Below are 7,179 nucleotides of genomic sequence, written 5' to 3'. Positions count from 1 at the left end.
GCTCCTTTGCCAGGGTAAAGACACTTGAGTCCCGCACAGAAGACGCATAAAATTGCAACAGAAGAAATAATTTACGTATTCTGGGACTCCCTGAGGGGGTGGAAGGCAGGGACCCTATGGCCGTCGCTGAACACTAATTACAACAGCTACTCCCTTTAGCACGTTTTTCTCAATTTTTTACTATGGAAAGGGCTCATCACATATCCGCCTTCAGGGGGACCCAGGGAGCACCACCCCGTACCTTTATTTTTAAACTCCTTCACTTTTGGGACAGAGATATTGTGATGAAGGAGGCTAGGGCCCAAGGCTAACTCTTTCCGGCCAGGCTGGGGGTGGAAGATGGAGAATCTGTTTGGTTCTTTATGTCCCCAGAGGAGGCCTTCGGATGGCTTGACACACTCCCGCCCAGATAAGTAACCTATTTGATTGCCCGATTGCATGGTCTGCTGTCATCTGCTGTTTTCTTCCATGTGCCTTTTCAACACGATGGCCTGGGTCTTCATACTGGCTCCTGCTACCCTCCACAGGCTACGGTTTCCCGATTTTGAACCCCGAAGGCTGGAAGCTATGCCTCTGAATACTCCTTGAGGCCTTATTGCTGGGCAGATGGTTCCAGATCTGTATCCTGCTTCTTCCCTCCTTCCCTCCTTTCCCCATCCTGGACCCAGGCCCCCACCCCAAATGCAACAGCATTTACTCAGCTACTACTATCCCGATGAAAGGGGAAATCAGCTCATAACTGCCATAGCCACCTGTGGCCTTAAGGACGTGCCTCTCATATACATTAGCCGAATAGGGCTTCTTGGCCCAGAACACCCACTGAGTGCCAGTTTTGGATGACAGGGGTCATCCAAGGGGATCCACCCTTTTGGATGACTGGGGTCTCGAAAGATGATGCCCCTCAGCCCCCCCCCAAGGCTGCTTGAGGCATCTTGAAGGGAGAAAAATATATAAAGGTTGACTCCTGCCACATCCTACCCCCCTTTTTATTACCACCCTGTTTTTTCTCCTTTGGCAATGGCTGGAATAATTTGATTAACTCTGCACCATTAACGTTTAGGTTTGTACCCCTGGCAGCTGCCGGGAGCCTGCACCCCCTTCAGTTTGGTCCGGTCTCCAGCAAGAGACTAGATGTAACATCTAACTGCTGAACTGTGGATGCCATTTTTCACATGTTCCCCCATAACAGGCGTGTTCGCCTTGGTTCTAAGTTGGGATCCTGAGCCTCCCCAAAGTTGGGGAGGGGGGAAGGGGAGTGGGTTGGGAATGTTTTGTTATGTTTGGTTCTTCTATTGTTTTTTCTCAAGCAATATAAACATGTATGTCACTAGAAATTTGGGATGCCACGTCCTGACTCATATAGTGGTCCAGACCTTGCATCTAATTTTGAGTTAAAGTCCACAGTTTGAAAATGTACCATTAGAAGATTATGGCTGACTGTACTATTGTTTCATGGAGCACCAGGGGTTTGAACTCCTCTGTGAAGAGGTCGTTAGCGTTCCAGTTTCTCAAAACCTATCATTCTCAAATATGTATACCGCAGGAAACCCATTTGACAGGCAGTAAACTTTTGAGCCTTAGACAGCCCTGGGTGGCACATCAGTACCACTCCATGTACACCAACTACTCCAGAGGAGTCAGCACTCTTATTCATAAATCTCTACAGTTCAGACTGTTGGCGCTAGAACTAAACCTGGAGATTCGCTTTGTTATACTACATGCTAAGGTAGACAGCTTGGAGCTAGTGGTGGTGGGACTGTACCTGCCCCCTCCGGCCTCCACAAGATTACTTAACCAGCTTATCTCTAAAATTGCCGCCTATTCTACAGATAATGTGGTGATGCTGGGAGATTTTAATCTGGCCCCAGATTCTGGGATGGACAGACTCTCACCTGGAGCAGGCTCATCTTCAGAGCTGCTCGCCTGGGCGGAAGCCTCTAATCTCACCGATGTCTGGAGATGCTGTAACCCCTCTCGGAGAGCCTATACATGCCAATCGGCCTCACACAAAACCCTTTCACATATAGACCTTGCCTATGCGGGGGGGGGGGGGTCTGTCTTGCCCAGGGTCAGGGATATCACCATTCTCCCCCGTGGAGTTGCCTTGAAACTGAGCGTGTCCTGTATCCTGTACACCGGGGGAGAGTCTGTGGAGACTGTCATGGTTCTGGCTGTCTGACTCCAGAATATCTGAACCGTATAGGTCTGGGGCGATGCAGTATTGGCGGGAATTGGATCAATCAGTGTCTCTGATCACGTCTTGGGACGCATTCAAGACCTTCACCAGGGGTAGCTTGCAGTTGCATATCTGCAAGTTCCATAAGGATCTGAGGGAGGAGACCCAAAAGCCTGAGGAAAGGGTGGTAGCGCTTGAGGAGGAATACTCCGAGTCAGGGACCCCGAGATCATACTCTAATTTTCAGGCAGCGTTAAGGGATATTCTCCTGTTACGAACATCAGCCACCAAAATGAAATTCCTACATCAGTCCCAAAATCTTTGAACACGGGGAAAATACTGGTAGTATGCTGGCATGGCTGGTGAGGGAAAGCTCCTCTCCGGTGACTATCTAGACCATATGCGATTTGGATGGGATGACTCTAACAGATCCCTCTTTCATTAATGACATATTTGCATCGTTCTATCGAGACTTATATGGTTCTCAAATGGAGCGCACAGACGAAGAACTGACGGCATACCTCGACGGGGTGGAGCTCCCTTGCCTGACATCCACATAAGCATGACCAGAACACCCCCCGGTTCGGTTCGCACCTGAACCTGCGAACAGACCTAAACTTCGTGTGAACTTTAGAACCCTATTAAAGTCTATGGGACTTGAACGTTCAAAATCTAAAGTGCTAATTTTAAAGGCTAATATGCAAGTTATTGTCCTAAAAATTGTTTAGGGACCTGGGTCCTGCCCCAGGTGACATTTATCAATGCAAAAAAAAGTTTTAAAAATGGCTGTTTTTTTGCTAGCAATGATTTTTTTTTTCAAATAACAGTTTTTTTATTTTTCGTGGTCGCAAGACAAAAATAGCGGTACAGGCATACAGCGAAACGGCTCCCGAAATCTGCGGGGCCCAGTACAAATAGACAGTGCAAGGTAACACAGCATTAGGGGGTACAGCAATATTAGACCATCCGACCGAGGGTGCGCAGCCGGATGGAAGACATGACAAGTCAGCCATCCGTGCTAGCAACCAAAAGGCCACCCAAGGTTTGGTGTCCGGCTCGAATGCCTGATTCATAACATAGCCAGGACCTATAACATCGTAAACAGAGAGAGTAAAAGAGAGAAAAAAAGAGAGAAAGAAGGAAAAAGAAATAGAACGCCAGTGGTCTACATCACCGTATTCATAACGGCTCGCCGTCAATCCTCCAGTAGCCGCCATCTCCCCCAGACCAAGTCATGCTCTTCAAGCCTATCTCTCACTCTGGCAGTCATTCTCTCCATGAGTTCGACATCCTTAATCCTAGAGTATAAAGCTTCCATGGACGGGGGCAGGGAATTTTTCTAATTAAGGGCTATCAGGCACCGGGCTGCTGTCAGGATATGTCTAAGGAGCTTCTGGCCCGGCTTGGCTAATGGGGGCTGCGACAGGCCTAGTAGGAAAAATTTAGGGGAGTGGCTAGCACTGATTTTAATAATGCTTAAAGTGAAACAATAAAAGTGTAATATTCCTTTAAATTTCGTACCTGGGGGTGTGTATAGTATGCCTGTAAAGGGGTGCATGTTTCCTGTGCTTAGAACTGTTCCTGCACAAAGTGTCATTTCTGCAGGAAAAAGTTATTTAAAATCACTCGCGGCTATAATGAATTGTCGGCTCCCCATAATACAGAGAAGTCATTGAAAGTCATTGATTAAGAAAAAAAAAGCGTGGGGTTCCCCCAAATTCAATTACCAGGCCCTTCAGGTCTGGTATGGATATTAAGGGAGATTCCATTCCTCGGCCTTTTGGCTAAGATCAAGTGTAGTATCTGTTCTTATCAGTTGCCAATAGGTGGCGCTAGTTTACCGTCCCTGCTCTACGGCGAGGTGGAGTAGGGGTGGCGGTTGCTATGCAAAGCCTGTTGGTGTAAAGGTGACCCGGACTGGTTTGTAGCCGGTTCGGGAAGCCTCCTGATGAGGGCGGAGAACCACTGGTCGGCGCCAGGGGAGGGGACCCTGGCAGACCGGCTTGGATTGTGGCAGCTTTAGCCCCAGTCAGTTTTTCGGGAGGGAACGCTTAGCTCTTCTGTTCCAGCAGAGGGGCGGCCGGTACCTTTCGAATGTAATTAGGTAGGAGTGACGGGAGTGAGGGTGTGACCTGATGGTAAAGGGTCTCACTAAGCTCGCTGATCTCCATGCCTTTCTGGCTGTGGTGGGGGCTGTCGTGGTCTGGGCTGGGCTGTCGGGGATGCTTTTGTTGGAAAGCCCATGGTGATGTGCCCCTGGAGTGGCAGTCCAGGGGTGCCTTCTTTCACTGTGCGTCTGCACTTTGATTTAGGCACCTAGGTCACGTCACCATTACACGCTTTTTTTACACCTGCCTCTAGGGCCCGGCCTTTTGGCTAGGACCAGAGGAATTTTTGATTCCTGGCCGGAGGGCCGGTCATTGTATTGCACAATGGCCACTTTTCACTCTCCTCTTCACTATCCCTTTCCTCACTTTTTTTGATTGTATGTCTTTGTTTTTGTCACTGTCACTGCACGTTTGATGAGTAGGGTGTCGGTCCTCGGACCAATCCTGAAAGTCTCTGGGAGAGCGGACATAGGCCTTATGGCTTGGTCCAATCTCCATGAGGGGGGGCCTACCTTCGGGGAAGCCCCCACAGTACCAAGTACCTAGGAGGTTCTGTTTCGGCAGTCCTCCCGGGGAAAGGAGGGATTCCGGTTTCGTCCGGGTCCCACTTGTTGAGTCTGGTACCTCAGTCCCTGTCTGGAGCCTAACGCCCCGGGGGATCAGGGTATGGTCCTTCTTTTGGAGGACATCAGGCACCCGTCTGCACTTTTTAGTGTGTCACTCTTTATGTGTGTGCACTTTTTTTATGCACCGGGTGGAAGTTTTTTGGGTGTGTTTGCACGCCATGGGCTTTTTCAATAGAAAAAAAAAAAATGGATATTAAGGGAGACCTTGCGTCAAATTAAAAAAAATTACGTGAGGTTCCCCCTAAATATCCATACCAGACCCTTTAGGACAACCCAGCAGTGACCTTGTAAGCAGCCATAATGGGCTCACACTCCTCCCTCAGCAACATGGTATTCAGGGGGACCAGATCTCACCCTGGCATCATGGAGCTGATGCACACAACCATCAATGTATGGAATAAAGCCAGGACATGCTTCAGTTCCCCTGAGACGTTCTCTCCCCTCACTACCGGGTTGGATGTTGTTTCAATACTACCAGCTTCAACATGCATACAGGAAACAGTTCCCAGTACAGCTCATCCTGAAATCAGACTCTGTGGAGGGATTATTTACTGCCAAGATCATAGATAAACCCCTCTCCACCTTGTACTTCCACTAGTCCATAGCTCCCTTGAAGAAACTTGAAAAAACCCTAGAAAAGTGAAAATTAGACATCTCAGATCTGTCAGAGGAGGAATGGGAGACATGTGTATCTTCCTTTGATCTCGGCCAGAGACCGATTTTTGCAGGTCAAGTTCCTCCATAGCGCCTACTACACTCCAAAGCGATTAACAATTATGAATCCTAACACCCCGGTGGATGTGATCAGAGCTCCACCTCCTTCTTTCATATGACATGGTCATGCCCCCGTCTCGGAGACTACTGGTCAGAGATAGCTGACACCCTTAGCTGGGCTACCTCCCTGGAGCTGGGAACAGACCCCAAAATGATGCTGCTAAATGTTTTTGACTCCAGAGTAAGGGGCAAATATGCTGGACTATTCCTGAGTTATGCTACTTTTTATGCCCGTAGAGAGATATTCCTACATTGGAGGGACACTACACCCCCCAAGGTGTCCTCATGGCACCTAACACTGAACTTGGTGTTGCCACTGTATAAGTTTACCTATGCCAACCAAAACTGCCCTAGCAAATTTGATAAGATATGGTTGGGATGGATAGATGCCTGTGGCACAGAACTGGCGGAAAATCACTTAGATATTGTTGCTGGACCTGACCCGTAATAGTTTACCACTACTATGATCTCCTGATTGTCTAATCATTGTTTGAGCTTTGTGAACTTAGCAAAGTAGATGAGGTCCCTCCTTTGCTCCCCTTCCTCCTCCTCCTTCCCCCTCCTCCTCTTCTCCTCCCATCCCACTCCCCCCACTTTTTTACCTTCTGTGTATCCTGCCTTCCCCTGCCCCCCCCCCCCCAGGCCTTCTTATTAAGTATTGCTGGAATCTACTACCTCCAAACACATTTCCTAATGTGATGTAACTTAACAGCTCTGAGCATTTTTCTCCTGCTTAAATGTGCAGCCCATCCATCCTGTGACAATTCATGTAACACATTTCTGTGAACAACTGTGTATATGCATCGCTTGTATTAAAATGGAACAAACATTTTTTCTTGTTGAAAAAAGAAAAAAAAAGAAAAAGAAACTCCCAAAGATTAACATATGCCTATGTATATTCCTACAGATCAAAAAAAAAGCAGAAGGGGGGCGTGGCTAGCCGGCGGAGCGGATGGACGCTCAGTGAAGAGCTCCTCGCATCTAAGGGGGGAGATTACCCGATCTACAAGTCTTTCCTGGCGCAGTCAACCCTAGGAGGTGCGGGCAAGCCTGGAGATGCCTCAGCGAAAAAGAAAAAGCGGTGGCAAACCGAATAAATTACCGGACTATTTCCTCACACAGCGGCGGTATGCGGAGCAAGATGGCGGTGGAGGAGTGCATGGCGCTCACAATGTGCCCAACAGACAGGTACCGGCCTCACAACTTCCAGAACACCCACACCGCTACTTAGGAAAAAATACCAGCACCCCTCCGCTTTCTGGGGTGACCAGCCCTGCTAAAAGTAAGCCTAGACTGGACAGTAGTGACAGAGAGGAGGCTGAAGTAAGCTTAGATTCCTCTCTGGAGGACACCAGAGAGCTGCAAGATTCCCTGTCAGAGTTCCCCACAGCCAATGCCCCTATTCTGGACACAACATTAAAAGATATGCTAGTGTCACTACGCTCCACAATACATGCTGACATTCAGACCCTCACTAGGAACTTTAAGTCAGAGA

At 48.5% G+C, this 7,179-nt stretch overlaps 1 pseudogene; it reads left to right on the top strand.

The window, feature by feature from the left end:
• The first annotated feature begins 3,939 nt into the window (after nt 1-3,939).
• On the top strand, nt 3,940-4,022 carry LOC143937567 (U2 spliceosomal RNA; annotated as a pseudogene).
• The last annotated feature ends 3,157 nt before the right edge of the window (nt 4,023-7,179 follow it).

This window comes from Lithobates pipiens, unplaced genomic scaffold (genome assembly GCF_037356315.1).
Source record: "Lithobates pipiens isolate NorthernLeopardFrog02 unplaced genomic scaffold, aLitPip1_a1.2 Scaffold_28, whole genome shotgun sequence".
In the NCBI taxonomy this organism is placed as follows: Eukaryota; Metazoa; Chordata; class Amphibia; order Anura; family Ranidae; genus Lithobates; species Lithobates pipiens.
This window is presented reverse-complemented; position numbering and strand designations above follow the sequence as displayed.